The 26078-nt window shown below is 42.3% G+C and overlaps 1 protein-coding gene across 3 annotated transcripts in view; it reads left to right on the top strand.

Moving 5' to 3' along the window:
• Positions 1–11805: 11805 nt before the first annotated feature.
• The window catches only part of HERC1 (HECT and RLD domain containing E3 ubiquitin protein ligase family member 1), a 109770-nt gene continuing 95497 nt past the window's right edge, over positions 11806–26078 (top strand). Inside the window, exons 1-3 of one of the 3 annotated variants that reach the window (XM_056345415.1) lie at positions 11806–11947; positions 12771–12867; positions 15736–16067. The gene's annotated coding sequence lies outside the window, so the exon portion shown is untranslated. Of the gene's footprint in view, positions 11948–12770; positions 12868–15735; positions 16068–18189; positions 18337–26078 lie in introns of those variants that run through there. The other 2 variants (XM_056345416.1, XM_056345417.1) reach the window with 2 other exon arrangements.

Consider the following 26078-nt stretch of genomic DNA (forward strand, 5'->3'; position numbering starts at 1 on the left):
ACCATGCAGCACACACTTTACACATTTTTAAAGGACTGCATAAGAATTAAGTCAGTGGGAGGTTGTCTGTTACAGATCAGCAGATAGAGGAAGGATAATGGTCTGCTCAGGCTTAGTAAAAGGTTATTACCAGAGGCTTCATATTAGATATTAGTACAACTCAGTGTATTTGGATACAGTAATAGTCTTCACCTGTACATATTTTCTTAGTGGTCTGTTTGCTTACACTTGTAATTCATGGCCAAAAAAAAAAAAAAAAAGTGTTTTAGTCTTTATATATTAGAAAAGGTTTTTGTTAGGACTTGGTCATGCATATGGTGAGTTCCCCTTTCCTCAGGGTGTCTGGCTGGAAAAGTTTCTGTTTGGGATACTTGTTTCTGAATTCTTAAAATGATTTGTACCGTAGTGTTTGCTAACATTAGAAGAAACTTTTCTAAAATTTCAAGCCTCTTATCTCTTCAGGATGTAAAATGTGTGAATTGTTCAGTTGAAGGAAAAAGTAAAGATAAGATTAAGAGCAAATAGGAGTCTCCTGCTGTGTGTGCATGCATGTTAATTTTGTTACAGTGAATGCTAAATTACCTGTTTCTTAACAGGTAATTTAATACAGAATCGTGCTCCTGCATGGTCTCTGGACAAATCGTATATTCAACTTGCTCTATTTTTTCAAAACATAGAGTAAAACTTCTCAGAAGAAATGGAACCTCTGCTTTGCAATTGAGCAAAATGAGCTTTCAGCATTCTTACGGGAAGCTTGGAATCAGTTGAAAAGTCAGTTTTCTATTGAATCAACATTAATGTTCATTTAATATCGACTTAAGATGTTGTATTTGATAGAAAGGAAAACTAAGAACGTTTAAATGCTCTTTCAAATGCATGGGTTTTGGGTTCCTTGCCTCCCGCAACCCCCACCCCACCCCCTGTCTTTTATGCATTTTTGTGTTTGTAGCAGATTTGCTTATCATCTCTCTAGAGAACCAGAGAAGAAAAGGTTACACAAAAGCTTTATAAAAAGAGCTTATGAAAACCCAAAATTTGCAAAAAATAGGAAATTATGCAAAGTTACAAAATACTATGTACTTTTCAAATCAATTTTTGTTATGCAGCTGCTTTTTAATCAGGTGTCCATAATGTTTATGTACAATAGACTTATCCTGTACTTAATAGCTATGTACAACTATTGACAGCCAAAAGAAAGTGTTAATGTCTTAGTATTGTTCTAACTGCATGAACTAAAGATTTTCTCTCCTTACATATTGTTCTTCCTAATTATTACAGGAACTTTATACTCTTGTTGAAATATCCTGTTACTTAAACCCTTCCTAGGCACTACAAATTATGCCAGATGTGTGGTTTGTGCCTGACCACATGCTAATTCATAAGTACCTTGGAAGTGACACACCATTTTACTTCTGATTTTTGTTCAGTAAAAATGTAAATAGGGTTGTGATTTTCAGGGCAGTTACCTCAGACAGAGTATGCGTACAGCTACAGAATGTTAGTCAAGATCTCTTTTGATCTAAATACTAAAGATCAGCAGAACAGAGACATGCCATCATAAAAATCTGTCTGGTCTTCTGATGTCTTAGCTAATTAAAACATAACATAGAAAATTTGTTATAGTATTTATTTAAAATCTCATCTACTATGACAGTAATCATGGTATCTGACCACCTTCTCGTCACAGACAGCTTTGATAACGGGGTGCAGCATCCTGTAAGGATTAGCAAGAAACTGATCAATTTGATTTGTTTTTGTCAACTAGGTTCTTGCTCAGAAAAAACACTGACAATCATGAAAAGGCTTGCATTCATGCTTATTTTTAAATATAGGCTTAAAATCTTCTTAAGTTCTTGCTGAACTGTAACTTCGGGAGAAATTAAGCATCTGATCGCTTTGTAGCCAAGGTACAGAATTCACTGCTGTGGGGAGCTGCTGGTAATTTGCTAGGTGTTATTTTTGTTCTCTGATTCAGTATCCTAAAATGTTAAGTAACACTGTATGTTTGGAGGTGCCCTGTCTTTGAAACAATATAGAGCTGCGGTCCAGATGCCCTGTAGCTATTTTATAAGGAGGGCTGTTGGCTGTGGTAGGCTGGCCGGTTTCCCATGTCAGTAATTGCTTTCGGCATGCCTCAGATGTGCCCTGCTGCTTCAATAGGATGCAATGTCTTTCCTTGGTTTCCTGGCCCGTATTGTCCTGCAGTCATGCTCCCATGTCACGTGTGTGTGTGAAACTATCATGCAGCACAGCCTGATTCCCCATGCTGTAAAAGCCATCATTTTCAGACAGAGAAGAACATTTATAATTGAATTAAAAGCCTGACCTTGAGCTCTCTGAAGGATGAGATTGTGCATCTATTCCAGATGCTCTTCTAAAGTATCTATGACCTGTGCTGTTGTCTCTGCATTCAGATCTAAGCATCCCTGGCCTCCTTTGCAAAGCCTGAAAATCCTTCTCAGCAGCCTGCTTCCAGGGAAGAGCCCCTGTCTCTGCTCTTTCCCTTGCTGTAGACTCTCTCTCTCCTGCCTCAGTTGAGGCATGGCTGCTGATCCCGGGTCTCGGTAGAGCAGCCAGGAATGAATTAGCACTGGTTTTAAGCTTGCAATGTCCCACATAGGTGCCTGGGAAGAAGGACAGGCCAGTAGCATCCCTCCTGCCCTCCCTGTTATTTCACTGTTTTGCCTTGTCTCCGTGTTCCACGTGCATGATGGTCTAATCTGTTCTCTGGTGCTCAACTCTGGCACAGTTTCATCCCAGTAATTCCCTAGTAGGGGGTGACACCATGAAATAAACCCAAAGGGCTGGGTGGGTGCCAGGGCATGTCCTGGCAGAGGGATGCTAGAGGGCATCACTAGCAGTCCCCACTGTGTCACGGTGTTTCTGCCTCAGGACTTACTGATAATGGAAAACCAGTAATCAGATAATACTCTGGGTTGATGTATGTATTATGTCAGGGAGTTTCCTCTTTGTCCAGGCCACTGTAACTGTATTTGTGCTTTTAGACAGGCGCAATGTAGGTGATCACTCTTTCTTTCGCTATTCATGCTGGTGTACTTAAAAAAAATTGGTTGGTGTTACAGTATAATGTGTTACACATTTCCTCTTTATACTTAAGCCTTTGAAATCTGGAGGCAAGATCTGGGAATTTTTCTTCAGGCTACTGTCACTTGCAAGTTACATTCTCCCTTTTTATTAATGGTTTAAAGTCATAGATATGATTTTTTTATGAGGCAGCGGCTGTAGGCTTGTGATTTGTTACTGTGCAGCCATGTCTGCAGTGGTGGTGATCCTGACATCTAACAGCAGTAGCAATGTAAGAACAGTCTGAGCAGGACTTTTCCTCTGTCAGTGACAGCATTCTCAATCCGTATGTCCCAAATTGCCTTCCTGCAAAGCTGCTGCTGCAAATGCTACTTCTGAATTACCTTCCTGTAGTTGTTGATCCCTAGTTAGAATGCCCTTACATGAAGTGTGCAAACATGATTGAAAATGTTGCCATTATTGCTTTAAGTGCATTGCTGCTTTCAGTTTAGTTGGATCATGACTGTTGCATCCCTTATAAACTATGACCAAGGTAAATGACTACTTTTTAATTATTATTATTATTATTTTCAGTCATGAACTTTAAGAATCATTATTCCAGCAGATGTGAGCAATAATATTAATTTGTATTGTTTTGTTCAACTGATGCATGAAAGGGTGATATCAGTTTTGATATTAATTCCTTTGGTCCTTGATGTTTGTTTCTTAAGACACCCGTTACACAGAAGATAGAGCTAAGGACATTTCTTGGAGTGGCATCTCCAAGTGCTAATAATTTGCCTGCTGTTCAATGCATCTATACATTCTACAGAAGGCTTGTGAATGACGGTGGTTATACTTCAGGCATTGAAAATACTTGCAGAAAAAATAAAATACCAAGCTAATTCACACCTGTGCTTTCCCCATCCTCTCTGTTGTACCCAGTTGATGGTGAATCCTTTCCTCTGCTTGAAGCTAAAATGAACTAGCATTAAATCGGGACATGTTGCACTTTCAAGCAGCTGGATGACACAGTGTTCCACTAGACTTTGTCCATGCCAGGCCTAAAAAACAGATGTCCCCCCACCAGTGACAGGCAGTGGCTGCCAGGCTGATCGTATTGTGTGGCCTGAGCAGAGGCCAACTGGAAGGAAGTGTATTTGCAGGCTGGCTGGCCTCGCAGCGCAGTGCTGGTGGGCTGGTTCAGATGTTGATGGACACGAGAGGAAATTGGGCAATGTACTTAAAAAGGAGAGAAAGGGTTGTGAATGAGGGAAGCAAGGGAATGACCCTGAGGAGAAGCTGGGAGAGGTGAGGAAGGGTCACGTATTGCATAGTGAGGGGAGCAAAGTTTAATGTAGGTGCTGGCAGTGGGTGTGGGTTCATCTGTTGTCCTGAGGCATGTTCCTGGTTGGTACCTTCTAATGCAATAGGAATTTTTGTTTCTGTGACACCCTACAGCAACAGAAAAGAGATGTCTACTGTCACCCTACCTGGTGCATTCATCTCTGGGGCCCCTGACATAAGGCCATGGACCTGTTGGACTGAGTCCAGAGGGGGGCCTGAAGATGGTCAGAGAGCTGGAGACCCCTCCTGTGGGGACCGGCTGAGAGAGTTGGGGTGGTTCAGCCCGGAGAGGAGAAGGCTCCGGGGAGACATTACAGTGGCCTTTCAGTACTTAAAGGGGGCTTCCAAGAAAGATGGGGACGGGCTTTTTAGAAGGGCCTGCAGTGAGAGGACAAGGGGGAATGGTTTTAAACTCAGAGAGGGCAGATTTAGATGAGATATGAGGAAGAAATTCTTCCCCGTGAGGGCGGCGAGGCGCTGGCCCAGGCTGCCCAGAGCAGCTGTGGGTGCCCCATCCCTGGCAGTGCCCAGGGCCAGGCTGGACGGGGCTGGGGGCAGCCTGGGCTGGGGGGGGGGATGTCCCTGCCCAGGGCGGGGGTTGGGACTAGATCTTTAAGGTCCCTTCCCACCCAAACCATTCTATGATGCTAAGATTAGCGTGTCACCATGCTGAAACTGAACATTCTGGTACTTGTCTTGTTAGTATGTTTAATTCTATAACTTGGACTTTGATTCTAGCACCAGTGTTCAACACTGCATAACCTCACTCTGAAATAATAATGTGAGAGCACGCCCAAAAAGGATCTTAAAGCCTCTGCCTCACTTCACACCAGGCTGGCACACCAGGTATCTAATTGTATGTCAGTATGGAGCTCTACATGTGATAGCAGATAGTATGAACTTACTGTGTGCTTCAGCTGGAGAAGATACCTGACCTAGTGAATTTCTAAGCTCAGTCAAAAAATGCTCCTTTTGGAATCTTTCTGTCCCATTTGGTGCTTCCTTCCCCCTTTTACTGTTTCCTTTTCTGTCACTCTGGCTGGTTATTTAAATATTGGGGGGGGAGCTTTATTCAGTACTGTGTTATTGTGTTGTCTTTGACTTATCTTCTCCATACTAGAAAGTACTCAATAATAATTCCTGTTATTGCTTATGTGCAGCATAAACAGGGCTATATTTTTAAAATTAACATAAGTCTTCAGAGTAATAAAATGAGGCAACCTAACACAGAAAGCTTCTGTAAAAAGCCCAATAAAAACTGCCGAGTCACAACATAATCTGAGCAAATTAAATTGCCCTGTTAGCTAATTCCTTTAGAAAGAAAAAGGAAAATTAAAATTTTGAATATTATCCACATGATTGAACCACTTTAGTTTAACTGTAGGCCATGGATTCTCCCATGCCTTCACCTGAATGGATCATTTTTCCTTGGCATTTCCGTTGTTGACAGTTGACAATACACTGTACAAGGGATAGGCACATCTAAGCTGGCCAAACCCAGCCTCTCTTGCTACTAAACTGGAAAACATTTTAACATTTTTAACGAATACAGTGCTGATTAGTTGAAAGAAAAAAAGATCACATACAAATACAGTACTGAATGCAACTGTTCTATATTCATACTACCCTGTTTGCATTTTCCATGGACAAATGACAAGATGTTACAGTTATTTATAAATTAACGTTAAAGGATGTTCCAAGGCTGTATTCAGCTGTTGTAGCTAGTTGTATATTTTTATTCTGTTTTTTTAAGTAATAAAAAACTTGGAATGAGACCCAGTATTGTATAACTTCCCTGAGACCTTATTTAATTGTATCTTGGGCAGCTGGGCAATTCTGGACCTTCCTGCAAACTCCAAGGGTTAATTTCTGTCTTTAATAAAACTTCATTACTGAAGTTTGCAAGATGTTGCATAATGTAGAATGTATTCCGTACTTAGTTCATAACACACTGAACTAAACTATTCACAGGAATTAGAGGCTGCTCTTTGCTTGGCACCGAGAAATCAAGAATTGATGAGGTTTCTCTAATAGTCATTTAAATGAAAGTATTTCAGAAATAGGAATGTGAGAGAGAGGGAGAAATCCAGAAGTTATATGGAGAATTTAAAAGAGGGAGAATTCACTGAAGATGTTACGGTGTATTAGGGAGTCTCTTGTGTTCTCTGTGTGTGTGTCTCAAGATAATGGCATTCAGGGTTCTAAAGCAAGTAGCGTAGATCTGAGGTTTTGTTGAGTTTACTGCAAACTGTCTTTCTCTGGTAGAATTTCACACTTGGGATTTAATGAATATTTGTGTTATATTTATTATAAAAACTTCTTTTTTCAGTCACGGACCAAACCTGCAATTTTAGCTTGCAGAGCTAGGCTCCTCTAGGCTGAATGTGAACAGACAGTACATCCAATGACTTAACTGAAACCCGATTTTATACCAGTTTCCTTGAGGGTGAGGGCTTGAAAATACCTCAGTGTTTCCACAGGTGATACAGCTTGAGGGAAAACTTAAAATGGTGTGTTGAGCTGTTGGACCTGCAGCTTTAAAAGTGACCTTTTCACCTTGTGAAAAGTTACACTGAAAATTTAAGAGGACAAGTTGAAGGGAGAGTTTTGGTGTTTTGCCGAGTTCTTGGAATCTGTAACAAAAAAAAAAAGAAAAATCATATTCCACACCTGTGAGTTACTTTATGCACAGAATTTTTATTTATTAGCAATTTGATAACATTCCGGGTACAGAAATGGCATGCAGAAAGTTCAGATTGGGATAACTTGCATCCCATCCTAAATGTGCCCATTACCCAGCGGATGTATGGATGCACTGTTCCTCGGGCCACCAGCTTGGCAAAATAGGGTGCCCTTTGCAGCCCTTTCCGTGCGATGGGCAGCGCTTTCTATCATCTAGCCAAACATCTCTGGGTAATGGAACTGCTTTTCATTTCAAAGCAAAACTTTTGTTTATTTTGTACGTTCTTTTTCTGTTAGAAAAATCCCAGGCTTTTGTTAAACAAACAAACAAAAAAGGAAACTACTAAAAGTAAGGTATTGTGTGATAGTTCAGCTCTGCTTCTGGGAAGAGGGGTGAAAGGTTTCTAGTGCTATTTTCTGTGTGATCATGTAACTAAATTGATTTAGCACTATCTACCTACAGCTTAAGGTAGTACATTTAGAGCAAATTAAAAAGTGAATGTAGGATGGGGTTTTAACTGAGTTTGTTGTGTATTTGTCTTGCTCTTTGCCTGTTTTTAAATGGCTCCTGTTCATTTTCCTAATTTTCCTTGTGGAATCTTTACATTCTTTTTACATTCAATTTTTATTATTGCTACGTCTATGTTTATGGCAACATATAAACCCAAACAATGCAAAATTAAGAACCTATTCTAGTCATGTTCAGCTTGTGTTAGGTCAGAACTGTCACCACAGCTGTCCCCCTCTGATGGAAGCTGCTTACCACACTGATGGGGTGTGGGCTGCCGCAGCTGGGACAGCTGGCCCTGCATTCAGCACAGAATCCGGACAGTACTTCGTCTGAGATTTTTCACTCCAAAATGAAGAGAGGAAATTTGAGAGTGGCTGAAGACCCCTGAGATAAACAGCTTGTCCCCATGCACTGACAAGAAAACTGGCGTGAGAAATGGTAGCCTCTGGACCCTATGTGTTGTCCAGGAATGAGTCTCTGAAATCTGCCTGGAAGTGGGAGGAGTGGGAGAGGATGGGGCAAGTGTGCTGGTGTGCAGGTCAGCCCCGAAGCGGGGTGCAGGCCTGCTGCTCACTGCATGGCCCGGCGGGGCGCTCTGGCCCACCCGCTGCATGGCCCGGCTGTGCCGCACTGGTGCCTGGTGCCCGCTGCATGGCCCGGCTGTGCCGCACTGGTGCCCGGTGCCCGCTGCATAGGCCGGCTGTGCCACACTGGTGCCCAGTGCCTGCTGCATGGCCCGGCTGTGCCGCACTGGTGCCTGGTGCCCGCTGCATGGCCTGGTCACGCTGCGCTGGTGCCTGCTGCCCGCTGCATGAGCTGGCCGTGCCGTGCTGGTGCCCGCTGCCTGGTGCTCTGCACCTGCCTGTGCTGCCCCAGGGCCTGTGCAGTGCCCAGCAGCGCTCAGCAGCCATTCCGGGCCTTCAGGAGCTGAATATTCCTGCTGTTTGGCAAGGAGGAAAAATAGGCAGCTTGAGGGAATTAAAAATAACAGAAAGAAAAACCTGTTCAGTCATCAGCTGAATGCTGCAGGAGGGGTGAGGGGGAGGATCAGGTGGATTGCAGCCAGCCGTATGCCTGCCCCTTAGTACAGCATTTGGGCTTGGAGATGGACTGTACCAAATCCTGAATGTGTGACCAAGCAAACACTTGGCCTTACAAGAAAAGATACAATTAAAGAAAGAATAGTTTTAGCACTTCCTTGCTATACCTACTGTAAAGTGTTTATGATAGGATTTTATTGGCTTTTTCACATCTAGAAAAATTGTGGGAAAAAGTCTCAGGCATGACGTAGCATGTGTGCAGGAGTTTGCCACAGTGTATTGATTGGCTTCTTGCCTTATCCTCCTTGCTTCTTATTCCTCTCTTATTTCCTGGCAAAACACTTATGTTCTCTGGTCACATGCTTCAAAAAGTACTATCCATCAGGAACAGGTATTACAATTTACCATCCCTAGGTAAAAGAACAGAACATACTTCAGAGCATGCGTTCTTCTTTTCCAAGGCGCGCACACAGAAAATTGTCCTGTTGACTTTTCCAGTCCCAAACCTGTTATTATGAACTGCTCAAATATGCGTTTGTTGTACGTCCATAACACACAGAAGACCAGAAACACTTAACCCCCAAACCCCCCAAGAATGCACTTCAGCTCATTTTTGAGAAGCAATAAACAAGTTCCCAGCTCAGATTCTGATGTTTTTCTCAGCTGGATGATTATTCAGGCTGAAGTTATTTCTGTAATTCAGATGATTCAGGACAAATTAGAAATAGCTGCAGATAGCTATGTGACTGGTTCCAGAAAACCATTTTTTCCCCCCTTTAGTATTTAAAAAGTGAACTAATATCTTCAAGTTGTGCACGCTGAAGCTTGTCTTGACTTGACGTTGCTGCCTGTCTGATTCTAGGACTAGATGGGGCTTCGGTGTTTTTTGTTTTTTTTTGTTTTGGTTTGGTTTTTTTGAGGTGGTAGTGTTAGTAAGTGCTATCATAAAGAGTACCAATAATGCAAGAACAGAAGATGTGAATATGTGCCTCCCTATTGATGCCAGTGGCATCAATCCTAGCCATTTACCCGCCTAAGTAGTTTGGGACAGACATGATTACCCCCTGATCAGCACAGCTGTATTGGTCTTTTACCAACTTGTTAATTGGTTGAAGTGTTTATTGGTGATTCACAATATAAATGTTTTGGCTTCTCTCTCTTCTGGGTGGTTTGGGGCCGAGTTAGCTATGGCAAAGAGGAAATGTCTGTTGGTTGCTCTGTGGTTGTGTCTGTCAAGTCCAGGACTTTGTGGCATGTACAAATTCAGATGCCTGTGAGCAGGACCTCTGGACTTTTGGGTTAAACCCTAGTATGGGCCTGTGGAGACTAGAGGTGTATTCCTGGCTCTGCTCCAAGTTCTACCCTGAAACTCCAGAATAGCCTTGGAAAAGTTGCTTCATCTGTCTAGGCTTCAGTTTTTACCTCTCTGAAAGAAGATGTTGATAGTGCTCCGTGTGAAAGATTGCTTTCCAGTATTCATTTTGAAAGTGACCTTTGTATTTCCATGTCTTTTCTGTGAGTGGGCACTTTCCTTCCCCAGAAGCAGTGATGTACTGTAGTGGTAGCAGCCGAAGAAGCTACGTGGGACAGGAAAAAAACAGTGCTGTAACTTTGCTGGTCTCTTTTAAGACCACTATGAGCATGGGGTTTCCTTTAAAAGTGGAATATTGGGTAACATGCTGAGCTGGAACACAACCTGTGCTAGACATATAGGGATGAGATAATTATCCTATTTATACCTTGTGTTTTACCGCTGTAAGGGAAAGATGATTCCTTTTGAAAAACATTTCGAGAGCTCAGAGTGAAAGGTGCAGGAGGGTATTATTTGTGTTGTGGTGCTTGCTGGAAAAAATTGAATGCAAGAACAAATGGAATGAGAGGAAATGTGAAAACAATGGGAAGAGAAAAACTGCTTTTCGCCTTACAGAGTAGTCATTGATTCATGAAAGCAGAAGGATAATTCCCCATTGTACAGCTTTCAGACAACAGTTAGAATATTCACTTCCAGTTAAAGACTAGAAAAATATCAATGAACTGACAGAAGCCAAAGAAAAGTCACATTTAAAAAAAAAGTTTAGGGTTTGGAGGAATAACTAATAGGAAAAAAGGAAAAAATAGTTAGTGAATTGGTGGAATAGAGCATAAGCAAGGAAGTGACATAGCTGTCAGAGCTGCAAAAATGATAAACTTGGAGAAGAGTGAATTGCTTTTGTAGCTTATGTTCAGAAAGAGGAATTCTGGGTAGAAAATAGAGATTTGTTGCTTTGTTTTGGTTTTTTTTTTCCCTTGGGGATATATATGTTGGGTTTTTTTTAATCTGAGGCACGGTCTGCTAGAGAAAATGGAAGATGTCATTATTTTTAAGAATGCTAAACAATGCATTAGAATATGCTGTGCAGGCAAGATGTTTTACAATATCTTCCAGGCCTTCAGGCTTCATGTGGCACAGACAACCTGCATATTGTGTGTAACCGTAGTGTTTGAGTGTTGTTAGTTTTGAGGATAGCTTTACCACTTTTATGCATATGTATTCTTCAAAGAAAAAGGAAACAATCACAACTATAAAGAAATGCTTATTTTCCTAGGCTTAATATTTATTAATGACTTTTATAAAATTAATGCTGTATTTTGACATACAAAATTAAATGCCTCTTGCTGAAAGATGTCATGTATAGGATCTTGCATGGAACAATTATGGTATAGTAATACTTTGCCTTTATGCAAAAGGATTGAAGAAATTGGAAAGCAAGCTATACGTCTAAGTAGTGGCATTATGCCCACTTCACAGAGGAGTAATTAGGAAGGGGACTTACTCAAGGTCAGGTGGCCTCAATGAGAAAAATGGAAGCTTTTCGCTCAACTGAAGCCCTCTAGGTAAACTAATTAAGTGTTGCTTCTTTTTCTCCTTATGAAAATGGAGACTGGATCAGTGCTGTGCTTACGACTGCATAAATTTTAATTTTAATCTTTATTCCTTAAATTTTTCACCTCCAGAATATCTGTGAAGCAAAACAGAATGCTAGTGCTGGCTAGAAACAAACAAGTCCAGTTTCGTATGATGCAACGCTTCGTAAATATTAACTCGTGAAATACTGTGGCTGCTCCTTTTTGGAACAGCAGTGAGTTTACTGTGCATTAAGTTAATGTGTACAGGCACACATCTCTTGCGTACTATATTTGGCAGTTCTCCAGTACATCCCCCTATGTCATGCCAAGACTAACCCGTCTGTTTGCTTCTGTGGCTCCAGGGCCATGATGGCCGGGTAACCTCTCCACTTTAAATGCAAAGGGACAGCTAGTCTCAGTCTGCTTGCATCTGTGTGCTCCAGTAGTAAGCAGAAAGGTGGTGTTACAGCTCTGTGTTACCTCTTTTCTGTATTTCTATTTAGAGGTCTTGGTTTGCCTTGCTTACAGAGTAGGGAGAGCTACGGGAGGGGGAGCACTTGTGACAAGTGCTTTTCTCTTCGTAACTGCTGCTAAAGGCATATGAAGTGAGGACAGACTGCAGGGTTGTGCAACAGTGGTTCTTAAAGCAGAAGACCAAAACTGACTCTTAAGGCCCTAAAGGTATTGTGAGCAACTGGCAGGAGTACCACTGGGCAGTGGGAATCCTATGAATGGTACTTTGACCATTGGTCATTTATGGTTTAACTCTTTCTAATATCTTTATGCATGTAATTATTATTGACACAATATTTAAGCTGCACTTTGGCTGTGCAGTGGATACTATGATATTCAGCTAATGTGAATTACTAATCCTTTTGAAGTTCTAATAATCTTCTTGCTACATGTGCTTGAAATGTGTTGTACCCATGCATAGATTAGTTTGGAATTAGTCTTGTGTATGAATTTACTTGTTACTTAGTTGTTCATGAATAATCCTTTTATTTTGCACTTTATATTCTCGTTTGTTCTCTTCTTGTACAAACCTCTCCTGTTCCCCATGTATTTTTCCCCTTTGTTCTCTGACATGTTTCCTGCTTTGGCCGGGCCAGTGGCATTTCTGAGGTGCCGATCACTGTTTCACCCAGACTGGCTTGCCCTGGTGTTTGAAAACAGTTTGAAAAAGTTACCAGCTAGCTAAAGAAAGGGAGAGATGGTGACAGGTTGAATTAGATCTTAAATCTCAGGTTACTTCAGACTGATTCCTACTCTGCATTTCACAGAGTGTTGGGGTCCAACAGTGCAAGAAAAGTGACAAAGCCACCTGCAATCCTGAGCCCTGGAAGTGCTGATTCTGTGGCAGTGATGATTTGTACTGGGGTAAGAGCCAGCTGGCTGTGTGGATGTGGCTTTAGATTGCTTTCTAATAAGTTACGTGTAGTATGGCTCAGCTTGGTGTGAGCGGGAAGTGCCATGCAGAAGAACTGTCACTCCAGAACATGAGTCAGAAGATGAAATTAGTGACTGACACAGATGCATATATTTCAGTGCCTCCACACTTGGTATCCCTGCACAGCCAAAATGTTCTAATAACGGCTCACCTCATATACCTTGGATCCACCAGAAGAGAGCTAGTGTTGTGATGAGTTACATGTAGAAGACATAGGTGAACAGTATTTTTAGCTTAGCAATCAGTTCTTCCAGACGCTTCATAGACTGGTGTAGGCTGGCTTTGGTTGTGTTAATGTTTGCAACTGCTTCTTCCACACCTGATCAGTGACTGACACAAGCTCCCTTCCTCATCCTTTCATTGGTAAGCTTGCCTCTCTAAAGTATTTCTCTTTCTTTTGCCTCGTGTAAATTGTGAACTTGTTGGCCAAGAGAAGTGTCCTGCCTTTGAATGAGCCCTCAAAGAGAAATTGTTTCAAGACCTTTCTTTATTGGGATGAGTATGCAAGAATCTTCTCATGTGCTTCTGAACATCAAGAGCAGCATTTACTTGGGCAAATCTGGGTCCTGGTCTAGTTAAGTAACTGCACAGGCAGATCACTGTGATTTTAGTAACACTTGACAGTGACAAAGCTTTACCCACACAGCCCTAATTGTGAGATTGGTTCACAAATAGCAATTAGTGTCTTGTTTCCAATCAAGGAGCTTATGTTCAGTGTCTTTTGTTGCTGGTTTGGGCTCTTTCTTTTTTTCCCCATTGACCACTTATTAACCGGTGGCATAGAAACATCCAATATCTGTTATTCTAATTGTTGTCCCATTTCTGTATAAAATGATTTCTGAGTCACATCCAGAGACATATAGACTTCTTTCATTGCCATGACAACAGCAAGGCATGCCAATGTTAGCAATGTCTGCTGGAAAAAAAAGTCAGTAAAAGCAAAACACAGTTAACTGGGATACTACATATATAAATCCAGTTTTCTATAATGACGCAAAATTATCCAGCATTGTGGAGAAGTAGTTAAGAACAAGCCCTAGATAAATAGCATAGTCTAATGCTGAATGTTGGGTCCTGCCCTAGACATCGCATTACAAAAAAAGATTTAGAAAAAACAATGAGTGGAATTGGTCATAGCCCTGTTATAATGTCTGGATCAGAAGACAATAAAGAGTTAAATGCGGTTACTAAAAATAAAGGATAATTACTAACAGTTTTAGAAAAAGGACTTGATGTTAACATGCGCATTGTTCTTTCATTATCATATCTTTCTCGTCGTTGCCCAAGATTAAAAGTACATTTGATGGGATTACATAACAATACATTGAAATCAAATAATGCAGCAACTCATATAAAATAATAGGAAATCATTGATGTAAAACAGGTTTTGCACAGTTGAATGTTAGAGGAAATCTGCCATAGTCCAAGTGAAGCTGGGAAGGAGGAAAGCTGGGGAGGTGGGACTTGAGAGATCTGCAGTTGTCAGGAAGGATTATTTCTGTTTTAAAAAAAAGAGGTGGGAGCACAGAACTAATGAAGGTAGTACCTACAGCTTCCTTTCCCTTGAAACTTGCATGATTGCATGGGCTTTTTTCTGGCCTCTGTCTATGCTTTGAAGCTAAGATGGAGACTGTCTTGGAAATAGAAATTGAGTGTGAATGTCCTGCAGTCTGGGCATTACCTGCTGAAGTCTACAAATTTGTATGCTTTGAAGACTTCAGCTTGTGCTTGCTGTGAAGGGAGTGGGTGGTGGTATGGGACAGGATGAGAGATGTTGCCCACTGAGAAGCTGTGATTTGAGTTTTCCTGGTCTTATGTTTGGGGTTCTCCCATAAAACTCTTCCCAACTTTTGTTGTTATTTTCATCCTGTTAATAATGTAGTTGCAGGTGGCTGGAGGGCTGATCTTTCCTCTGATGTGTCCTCAGGGTGCCTCAAAGAGTTCTGTGAGCCCCTGCAATTTCCAAAGGATGGAAGTGCTATGTTTTCATTTAATGATGGTTTGACTCTCACAAGGTGGCAGATTTCTAGTGACAGCCATAGGCAATGTCAGAGCAGATGTGGATCTTGTTCCCCTTACATACATCCTTACTTTTAGACCTACTGGTACTGCTGTAGACCAGGATGCGGCTTCATTTGGGGTTCTCAGGAATTTTGACAATACTTACTTGTTTAGTACAGGGAGATGGAATAGGGCCTCCTTATCCTGTGTTACTTGCCATCCTGGGTTTTCTTTGAGTCAGGGAGATCCTGAGTGCCAGCTGGCCGTAAGTGAGACAGTAGCTCAAGCAGCGTAGTCCCCAGTGAGTGGGGCTCCAGCTCTTAAAAGAGCCCTCCCGGACTCACAGAGAAACTGGGGAAGTCACTTCTAGAGGCTGTTTGAGACTCATCAAAGATTGTGGTTAGTACCAAATACTAACAATTGCTATCTAATATACAAGCTTCATGGGAGAATTCAAGGATAAATTGCAGTGGTTGTCCTTTGGGACGTTGGCAGCATTCTGTCAGCTGAAAACCTTGTGAAGGTTGGGTATACCGAACTGCATTTTCCTTTTTTTGTTGTTGTTGTCCCCCAACTTACCCCCACGTTTAGTTGGTAGCATGCTCTTTTGCAACAGTAATGATGGGAAATCACGTGGCAAAGATTTTCAAGGCATCTTAGCAAATTAGGTACTTCAATTACAACAGTCTATATTATAGTCATCATGTTTGTTTAAAAAGATATTTATTCTAAATTCTAATTTAGAAAACTACTATTAATTTGCTTCCTTTATTCTTCTCATGTTCTTGGCACCTCAGGTCCCAGTCTGTAAAGCGGCTGCGTTGTGTCTGCAGTATAACACACATTCTGAGATCAGTGAGCCTCTGTCGAAGCAGACGGATACATCTGCGTACAGCCCGGTTGCAAGATGAAAGTCCTACACTTGGTATTGCAAGGTGATCGATGGCCTGTGTCAAGACATGACAAACAGAGCAAGAAAACCTTGCAGCTTTGTGAACTTAATATTAAAGTGTACATAACTTAAAAACATTAAACGTTTTGCAAACCTAAGAGGAATTCCTTGAGAACTGTACAATGCTTGGTTGCTGATGGAGCCTGCAAGCCATAAAACCCTGCAGTTAGTGATAAGGTTTGTCTTCATGCTGTGGTTAACATAAGCATGTGGGTGTGGGGCACGTTAGCATGTTGAGGAGTACTGCTTAGTGTGTCTATTCTGCTTTCTGTTCTGTGGAATGGCAGATCTGCTGGAGAGTTCTGAACTGAATGTGTTTTGATGTTATCTGTTGGATTTTTTGAAGTTTATTTCTTACACAGCATCCTTTAGCTGGCATATGTTAAATACTTAAAGAAGGCTTTAACATGTTTTCATAATTTACCCCATTTTTGGTGGTTTGTTTGCACAGGTGTTCTCATCAACAAAGAAGCTGCTGTTTCTCAGCAGGGTTTGACTGTGGCTTTAGGCAAATGATTACCCATTGTGGTTAGGGGTACAAAACTAAAAAGACTTAAGGCTTCTTGAACAAAAATGGGTTGTCTTGGCCATTGTTCTGTGGGTTGATATTACACACGTAAGTTGCTAACAAGAGACTTTTTTTGGTCTGTGTTTTTTAGCTCTGTTGAGTCAAAGACTATTTTCAAAGCAAGGCACTTGTGTTTTATTCTGCTGCTAAGAACTGTGAATCCATGAGTAGCCTTTTAGGGGGACACAGAGTAAAGAGCTGTGAATAGCTGGGATCTGCCTCCAAAGTTGCTAGTTGATCGGATTATAGTTGGAACTTGAGCTGTGAAGTATGAGACCCCTTCCAGGGAGCTGAGCTCTACCCTTAGTAAATCCCCTAACCACATTATACCTCAGAATAAACTATTAAGGGTATGTGCTTTGGGCTGGAAGGGGAGGCTTATACTGAGGAGACACGTGGCAAAGACAGGCTGGAGGACAAGGGCATGAGGATGGGAATGCTGGTCCATGGGTTCCGTATGTCTGAGGACAGCTGTCAGAAGATGCCTAGGGAAGAAAAGGCAAGAGCAAGCACATAGTAATGTCCCCCCAAATACTCTATGGCCTTCGATGTTCTGTAGGTCAGGGCACTTTTCAGCCAGAGGTGTCTGCTAGTCTGTGATGTATTTATTTTTATTTCTTGTTTTTCTCCAGTTCCTTTAGAGTCCAGGCAAACTTTTGCTCATAGTGTCCTGCTGGAGGGTGTTCCACAGCTGAATTGTGTATGAAGAAATCACTCTCTTGCTTGTTCTGAATTTGACATCTACTAGTTCCACTGGTTAGCCTCTAGCTCTTCGATTGGAAGAGGTCTAAAGAATTGTTCCCTGTTCATGTCACCAGTGTTTGTAAACTTCCATTGTGTTCCTGCCTTAGGCTGATGGATCCCAGTGCGCATGCAGTTGCTTCTTGCACGGAGGTTTTTCTCTTGCTTCTCTTGTTTTCCTGTTTGTTTAATGAAAGTCGATAACAATGTATACTAATTCAGTCATGACATCCCTGCCGTTGTGTGGGCCATGTCTAGTCGCAGTGGGTGTAACTGAAATCACTCATTGTGTTGCTTCTTGCTGGTGTGGTCTCACAGGTCATACTTGGCACGTCATGGTTTCTGCCACTGCCTTAGCCTGCAATTCCGTCTTGATTTTAGGCTTTTCCTATTTTAGAATTTCAATCCCCCAGTGACGCTTTTACTACTTGTCATGTTCATTTTGTTTAAGCCGAGGTTTTCTTCTGCAGTATACACCTGCTCGCGGGCCGACGCGACCCATTTTGCCTCTTCTGCGCTTTCCGTCCCTGCATCCAGCATCCGCTGCCCTTCCCGTCACTGACTCCCCAGTGCATCTGTTCGGTCGCTGTCCTCAGCCGCGTGGCAGGATTCACGCCCCATACCGGTTTCTCAGGCCACTTTGATGCAGAAGCGGTTGCCTGCTGTGCCTTGCCCGTCAGGAGAGCAGTGGTTTTCATTCCCGGTGCCAGCGGCGGGCTTCCATTTCGGCCGGGGAAGAGCGGCCCGGGCGCCAGCCCTGCCCTGCGGATGGGCCGGGGCTGCCCCGCCTCCCGCGGCGCTGCCTGCGCCCCGCTTGCCCCGCGGCTCTCGCCGGGGTCCCGCCCGGCCCCGCTCCCGGAGGCGCTGGCGTGGCCGGGCAGCGGCTCCCCCCCGCGGCCGGGCAGCGGGCGGCCGGGCTTTCCGGCGGCGGGGGCGGGGAGCGGCCGGCGCCTCGCGAGACCCGCGCGGCAGCCCCGCGAGATCTCGCCGCCTCCCGCCGCCGCCGCCGCCTCCCGCCCGCGTCATGTTTTCTCTTTGACAAGTCGCCGCCGCTGCCGCAGGAAAGGACGCGGCTCCGGCGGGCGACCGCCGCCTGCCCCGGCCTGCCGGCACAGCCGCACTGAGGCCCGCCGTCCGGTGAGCGCGGGGGGCGGCGGGGCCGGCGGCAGGGGCGGGAGGCCCGAGCGAGCCGGGCGGGGGAGGGTGGCTCCCCTCAGCGCCGCTCCCCCCCGCCGCAAACCGCTGAGTGGCGGGGCGCGGCCGCCGGGGTGGGGAGTGGGGGGTGGGCGGGTGCGGTGCTGCGGCCCCGCTGCGGCCCGGCCCGGCCCGGCGCGCGGGGGCGGCGCACCCCTCCCTGTGCCGCCGGCGGGGGGGCGCGGGCGGGGGGCGGCTCCAGCTGCGGGCGGCTGGGAAAGGGGGGGGGGGGGCAGGTGGGGCCGGCCGGGTGCGGGGCCCTGTTGCTGGGGCGGGGGCCGGGCGGCCGGCAGCAGCCCCCCCCGCGGGGAGGGGGCCGGGGGCCGTCGTGCCCCTCGGGAGCGGGGTGAGCGGTGCCGGCCGCGCGGCGGGCCCCGGCGGGGACCCCCGCGGCCTCCCCTGCGCGCTGCGCGGGCGGCGGGCGCTCCTCGGGCGGTGTGCATCCCGGGCGGAGCTGCCTGGTGCCACCGGCGGCCCTCCGGAGCTGGTCACGTTGGCCTCTGTCAGCCGTGTGTGTGACTGCAGGTGTGCCCGGTGTCTCCAGTCTGGCATCTGAACCGCACCGGCTGCCCGCGGCTCATTTGCTGGCGCTTGTGGGACCGAAGAATCATATGTATAGTTATGTTTAGGCATGATTTATTTTGTATTCTGAAGTGATGTCCTAGCAGGTGTGTTGTTTTATTTTTTAACTGCATACAGTTAATTTTAGAAGTTACTGTACACTAGCTGCGTTCTGTGTTTTTTAGGGGCAGAACCATATTGTTACAGTCTCGCAGTGTCCATGGGAGAGGTTTGGGTGCTGTTGGTGAAACATCTTCATCTTCTGTTGCTTTAGACCTGTTCTTCATGTCACGTTATCTAAGCCGGTTGTTGCTTCATGGACTGTTTAATTTGCTGTAGCTGCAACTATGTGCTCTCTATACGTGCATATGTATTGCTTATTTATCTACATACAAGTACATTTGTATGTGTATGTATATATGTACTTACATATATACACATACATAAGTACATAGATATATGTGTGTGTACATGCATATACATGTGTGTCATAAACATGATCAGGTTTGTAGTTTAGCAAAGTCTTCTGTGCTGTTACTTCATAACAAAACGTCAAAAGCTATAAATTTCTGTATAATGAATTTAATGCTCCTTTTAGGGGTCCCCTATAAACCACATCTTCTCCATTGCATAGGGCTGTGGGACTGCTGAGGACTTGGATGTCGGGATTGAGTCTCACATAATTATGAGGAAAAATATAATAGATGTTTAATCTGAAAGAGTAGGTTGTCTACCTGGTCAGCCTGCTACTGCTCACCAATACTCTAGAGGAATCTGTTGATGTGGTATGAAAGATTAAAAGCTGTCCAGTGTTAATGTTCTACAGGATAGATGAAGGGCATTGCCGGTCTCCTGTATCCTTGCACATACAAGGAATTTGTTAGGGGGCTTTATACACAGTAGTTGTTGCTCAGAATTGAAATGTCTTAGGGCTCCTCGTGTCCGAGTATAAACAAACTTCTGTATGTTTGAGGCTTTCCTCTCTGCTCTTATGTTCTTATTTAAATGTATTGTGTATGTTTTGTTTGTTGTCTGAACATTAAGGATAACCGTGTTTTTACGGCTGGAAGTATGTAAGTTGAAGGGGGAGTGGGGATGTTGAAATCTTTTTTCTGCAATCTGTGTAAAGGAGGTATGGCTATCTAAGCGTTAATTAAAAATAATAGGGATATAATGTCTTTGACTTATTTTTGCTGAAGGACTGCTTGGCTTAGTGGGCATATAACACAGAATGTTTTGGGTTTTTTTTCATTTAATCCATGAACTGAAAGACAGTTTACCAGTGAAAGCTTTTTCTTTTGTTATTTCAGAAAAATGAGGTGGAAATTAGTTGATTTAAGTGGCCTGACTAAAAATCTCAGTTGTTTTTTGTCTTCAGCTTACTGATTTCAGATAGCCATAATTTTGCCTTTTTGAAGAAAAGCATTCAGGGGTGCTCTGCATGTTTTAAAGTGTCAGTGATGACTAGAGTGGGACCATTTTACAGATAGGGAAAAACTACATGCGAAATTAGTCTTTGTATTTTGGTAGTAAAATTAAAACTAGATACATTGATACAGTTTTGTTTTAAGACTCACCACCTATAGTATTCCAATCTTTCTTTCATTTTTAGTGTAATTATTCTTGCAGTTATCATGGGTTAGAGAAGCACTTCTATCCCCATTTTAGAAACAGGTAATGGAGACAAAAACTGTGTGTGTTTCAGGATGGCTTGGTGGAGGAGGCATTGGATTCTGGTCATAGGTTTTAGGAGGTCATTATCCTTTCAATACAACAGTCTTCATTTAGGTGCTGTACAGATACTCAATCTTCCTCTGTTTATAGAACATGAAAGATTTTTTTATTTTGCACTAGTATGTTTTAGTTAAATGTAGGGTGCATTTGTCTATGGCTGTTTTGGCTTCCTGGTTTCAAAATCATGTTAGTGAGTGGTGGGCACTGTTTTGATTATGTTTCTCATGACTGGTTTTCAGAAGTGTGCAAGCTCAGAAATTGCTGGCAGGTTTTCTTTTTTCCTGTCTCCCTGTAGTGGTTGACAGTCATATGGAACGTTCAAATCTAGTAGGTGTTTTCTCTTTAAAAACATCTACAGTAGCCCTCAGAAGATGAAACTCTACATTCCTAGGGCTGCTGAAGTAACTGGCAGTGTGGTATAGCTGCATACTGTGCATCATAGTAACTTCGTAGTAACCCTTGTAATTTCTGAAGAGGGGGGGAGGGAAAAATAGCCTGGAACCCAGTGGCTATGAAATTTGCCAGTCAACAAGCAGTGAGTGTAATTCTGGCCTGGGAACTGGCCAGGTATATGGCCTTGACTGCCTGTTGTGATTGACTCGATCGATTTTGTTGGGAGTATGTTCAGGCAGCTCAAGCAATCATGTTCTCTGCTGGGAGCTGAAATTAATTTACTGTTTGAAGAAGAGCCTGCAGTTTGAGTCCTCCCTACTAGTAATACATTATTTTTTTTTTTAATTTTTTTTCTGTCAGTGCTGCATAATACAGAAATACCATCCTCAAACATTTCCTTACAAATGCATGAATTTATATAACACGGGTTTCTTTTTCCGTTAGTTACACTGGGAGTACTCTGAGTCAAGAAATGGCAATGTTAACACAAAGTGTGTACTTTGCTTATATTGCATTTACATTGCAGTCTAGCTTTTGAATACTGTTTTTTTTACTCTCTGAAATAAGAAATTGCATACTAAAACAAATGGGCTCAGCTGTATTTTAAAGTGTAATTACCTACATCTTACTCGTATTCCAGAGACAAGAGATTAAAAAACTTGCTAAGAGGACCATCAGATGATTAGGTTGTAAGTCACCTCTGGAGGTCATACAGTCACAGCATCATAGAATAGTTCAGGTGGGAAGGGGCCTTAAAGACCATCTAGTCCCAACACCCCACCATGGGCAGGGACCCCCCCCCCCCCCCCCCCACCAGCCCAGGCTGCCCCCAGCCCCGTCCAGCCTGGCCTTGGGCACTGCCAGGGATGGGGCACCCACAGCTGCTCTGGGCAACTTGTTCCGGTATCTCAACATCCTCATTATAAAAAAATTCTTCCTAATATCTAAATCTACCCTCTTTGAGTTTGAAACCATTGCCCCTTGTCCTGTCACTACCGGCCGTGATAAGAAGTCTTTTCTCCGTGTTTCCTCTGTGCCCCCTTTATATATCTTAGAGAGGCTGCAGTCCACCTCCACTTACATCAGCGCTAACTTGAAAGTTAAATGAGAGTGCTGATCTGATTAACTTTTAAATTACATATGTGGATTTTGCAGTCTGACCATTGCTGACTTTCTCAATTTAGAATCATGATTACTAGTAAATATATCATAATAATTTTTCTGGTTTTTACAAGATGTCTGTTCCTGTAGCTTACGGTGGTTGGAAATACTGCAACTACATGGTTAGCAGTAGTTATAAGAAGTACGAGCGATGGTACCTTTGGGCGGGAGTGGTAGTGGTAAAAATCTCACCAGTGTTTTCAGGCCTTTCTTTCCCAATTGAAGATCAGGCACCTTTCTTTCCACAAATGGTTGGAACGTTTTTGATGCATGGGGATGTCTGCTTCTCAGCTCCTCTTTTTACTAGCTGCTTTTGATGATTATGTATGTGGCCTGGCTTCTACATTCTTGGCTTTTGTTTCAGTGTACTTTTATGCATCTGAAGAAGTAATGGATTAAATTGATTTTTGTAAGGTTCTCTGCTGAGTAGTAATAATAAACTTTTATTTCTGTTCTGCTTGGGTAGGTTTCGTGCGGCACCCAAGCATATCAGGGTTTACATTCACAAACCATGTTTAGGTTTCTGTATCATTTTCTTTATTAATATAAGGGCAAGCGAGCAAATAGATTTAACTTTTTTTAACTTAAAAATAATTTTGTCCTCCTTTTGTCTGTCTCCTGAAATGTTTTCAAAGTGATCAATGGTGACCAGCAAAAAGCATAAGGTTAGATTGGTTTCAATAGTAGACCTGATAGTGAATAAATGATCCTAAAGCAACCTAAAATCATGTAGGAAGACTAAATTTGGAAGAACATCCATAGAACTTCAGCATGGCTTACCTGACAATTATTATAAAGCTAGATGGAATTTAATTTTTGGAAAGAAAAGTTGATAGGTGGCTGCGGAATTAATCTGAATTAGGGTATCAGTAATCTGGTTTCTGTGCGATGAGCAGAAGGCTAATATAAGGAGGAAAGATAGTGGATATTGTGACCAGTGGAGACAGATGTTCACAGAAATCAGTTAATGTTAGTGTGTATTTCATTGTAACATTTTTCTTACAAATGAAGAAAAATGTGCTGTAGCTGCTGTTCTTGCTTGCTCTTTCTGGTTTAGTTTCTTTTGGTTGTCATCTTGCTGTTCCAGATTTGTAGGAGACCATGGCTTATTTTACCTGCATTGTTCTAGTGTCCATCCACTATTATCTAGCGCCTCTCCCTTTTTCCTTTTATTTTTCTGTTTTTAATGTCTCTTTTTGTCTCTTTAGTTTCAATTTGCTGTTAATTTGTAGTAATTTCTCTGCAGTGTCAGTATTTTCTAATTTATCGTTTCCTCTTTTTCTTTCTCATGACTGTTTTGTATAGATTCCCATTCACCTCACACCTGTCATGACACTGCGTATAGACTAAATGTATTGGCCAAAAAACCCCAATGTTTGAGGAACATTATCTTGCACATGATTTACAGTGCTTTTTGGCATAAGTAAAATATCGAACAAATAACTCTTTTCAGGCAACGTTATGTCCTTTTAATGTTGGTTTTAACTGTCACACTTTGCCCTGGCCATGAGTAATATGGAACATCTTGTGGGTTTTACATTGTTGGCCTATGACAAGGCAGGATTTTAGTTAATTTTATATATTCCTGGTTTCTAAATTACCTTTCAAGAAAAAGGCTCTAAGTGTTGTTTGGAGCCCTGATATTGGCAGCTAAACCACATATATACAACCCTATATTTATGAAAAGAGGAAAGCAAATCAAAGAGTTTGCTTTGTTTTTAGTTATACTTTCAGATTGTAAAACTTTGAGGATTGCTGAAGTTGCTGCATTCTAACAGTTGGTAGCATGTGAAGCATGATTCTGACTGGGACTTTGTGCTTCCCTTGTAAGAAGTATGGAAGACTGGAATGGTAAAAATTTCAGGTAATACATCGTTTTATGGAATGTTAGGACTGAAATTTGGCAAAACCAGAAAAGAGTCGTCTTGTTGCACAAATCCAAGGTACATCTGTATCTTGAATTCCACATTTGGTTCTGGAGTCACACATATATACAGATACTAGAGGTAGGCCATTATATCAGTGTAGGTGATCATATAGCAATAAAGGAACTAGGAAAAAAGCAAAGGAATATGATATAGATGATAAGAGGTATGTAGTGCTTCTGTGAAAAGAGAGAATCTTTGGTTTCAGTTGAAAGTACAAAGGAGAAATAAAATAACGACATTTTTTGTGTGTCATAGTTGTATTAGGAATTGGACAGAATGTTGAGATGATAATTTAGTAGACCTGGATACAGAATAAAGACTTTGGTTTACTGGTAAGAATATTACATTGATTTGAATTAGCAAAGTAATGTATACGAGTTCTAAGTGCTTATGCTACAAAACTAAATGTTGTAACTTTGAAGAGATTCCACTTGCATGATGGAATTGTTGTATTATCATCACAGCAGGGCAGTAAGTAGAAACATACTGCATCAGGTTTTCAGTTGTGCTTCAAATAAATTTTAACTGTTCCAGACCTGTGATCGGCTATGTATAGAGAACTGCTTTCTTAAGAATTTACCTAAAATAAGATCTCAGAAATAAGTTGTTCTTGAATAGTCAGTCTCACTTGCGGTGAATTAATTAAATTACGTTCTTAACCAGCTGGTAGAATTACCTGATTATTCTCATTAAGAAATCTTTCCCAAGTTTTGTGTAAGCCACAAAAAGCTTGATTTTTCTGCCCCACATGCAGAAATTATTTTTCACTGTTACAAACAAAGATTTAACTACTTGCAGCAATATTAAGAGCTGTAGTGTGCCCTGGCTGCCATCTGTCTAAATACTCAATTTTCTAATCCTTTTCAGAAACCACTTAGGTAACACCATGCTTAAAGTTCCTCTAGCACAGTTTACTCTAGGACCACTCATGTTGAAAACAGTAAATGAAAGTGCTGTGAACTTGAGAAAGGGTCATTGTCAGTGAACACACACTGAAGAACTCTGTCCTTTAGAAATACACAAATCTGCTTATTTGTTAAACTTTGTTTTCTTTGCACTCTGTTTAGAAAGTATCTTTACCTGTCCATTGGTGAAAGGTGGTATAACATTGCAGTGAGACAGTAAATAGAATTGAGGCGTGTGAGTTTTACAGCCAGTTCTTTGCACGTTCTTTAGTTTTGGGGTTTCCTGCCTTTGATTTGACTCTACAGACTTCCAACTTCTTGTGTTACAAGCTTTTGTAATTAGGTTCCCCTAAAACGAAGTTAAGTGTAGTCAGCGTCTTACAGAGGTTGCTGAAATTGCTAATTGCAGAGAGGGAGGGAGCGAGCGAGCGAGTAATTGTGAGGTTTATTTTTCCTCTGAGAAGACTCTGGGTTTTAGAACATGTAATGTTTGCTTTATAGGTGCATTTATTTCAAGAGCTTTGCAGAAAATGAAACTTTCAGCTGCTCTTGTAGCAGTTTTAAGAGTCTGAGCAGTTAGCTTCTGTCAGAATAGTTGTTTTTGTCTGTGTTTGATTTCTGCTGTAGTCAGACTAAGTTAAAAATGTGCTAATATGTAGCTTTGTTAAATTCTGATCTTGTTAATACCTCCAGTGTGTGCTAGAGTCACTGATTTAAGAAAAGATATTTTCTTCATACTTATTGAAGATAGTGTATCTTATTTTTATGCATATTGATTCTCAGATTGTCGTTCACTAAGTGGTGCTGTCTTCATGTTTCCAAAATTCGAAGCTTCTGGGTCATACTTAAATTTTTTCACTTTTCTATAAATTAATCCTTGTTTTGCTACAGGATATTATAACTTAACCCTTCTAAGTTCTAACGTAATTTTTTAGCTCTTCCCACATGTTTTCTGGCTTTTGGGGTAGACTGTTGAAGCTGTTCTGAATTGCTTTATACCTAA

This window comes from Falco biarmicus, chromosome 7 (assembly GCF_023638135.1).
Source record: "Falco biarmicus isolate bFalBia1 chromosome 7, bFalBia1.pri, whole genome shotgun sequence".
Classification (NCBI taxonomy): Eukaryota; Metazoa; Chordata; class Aves; order Falconiformes; family Falconidae; genus Falco; species Falco biarmicus.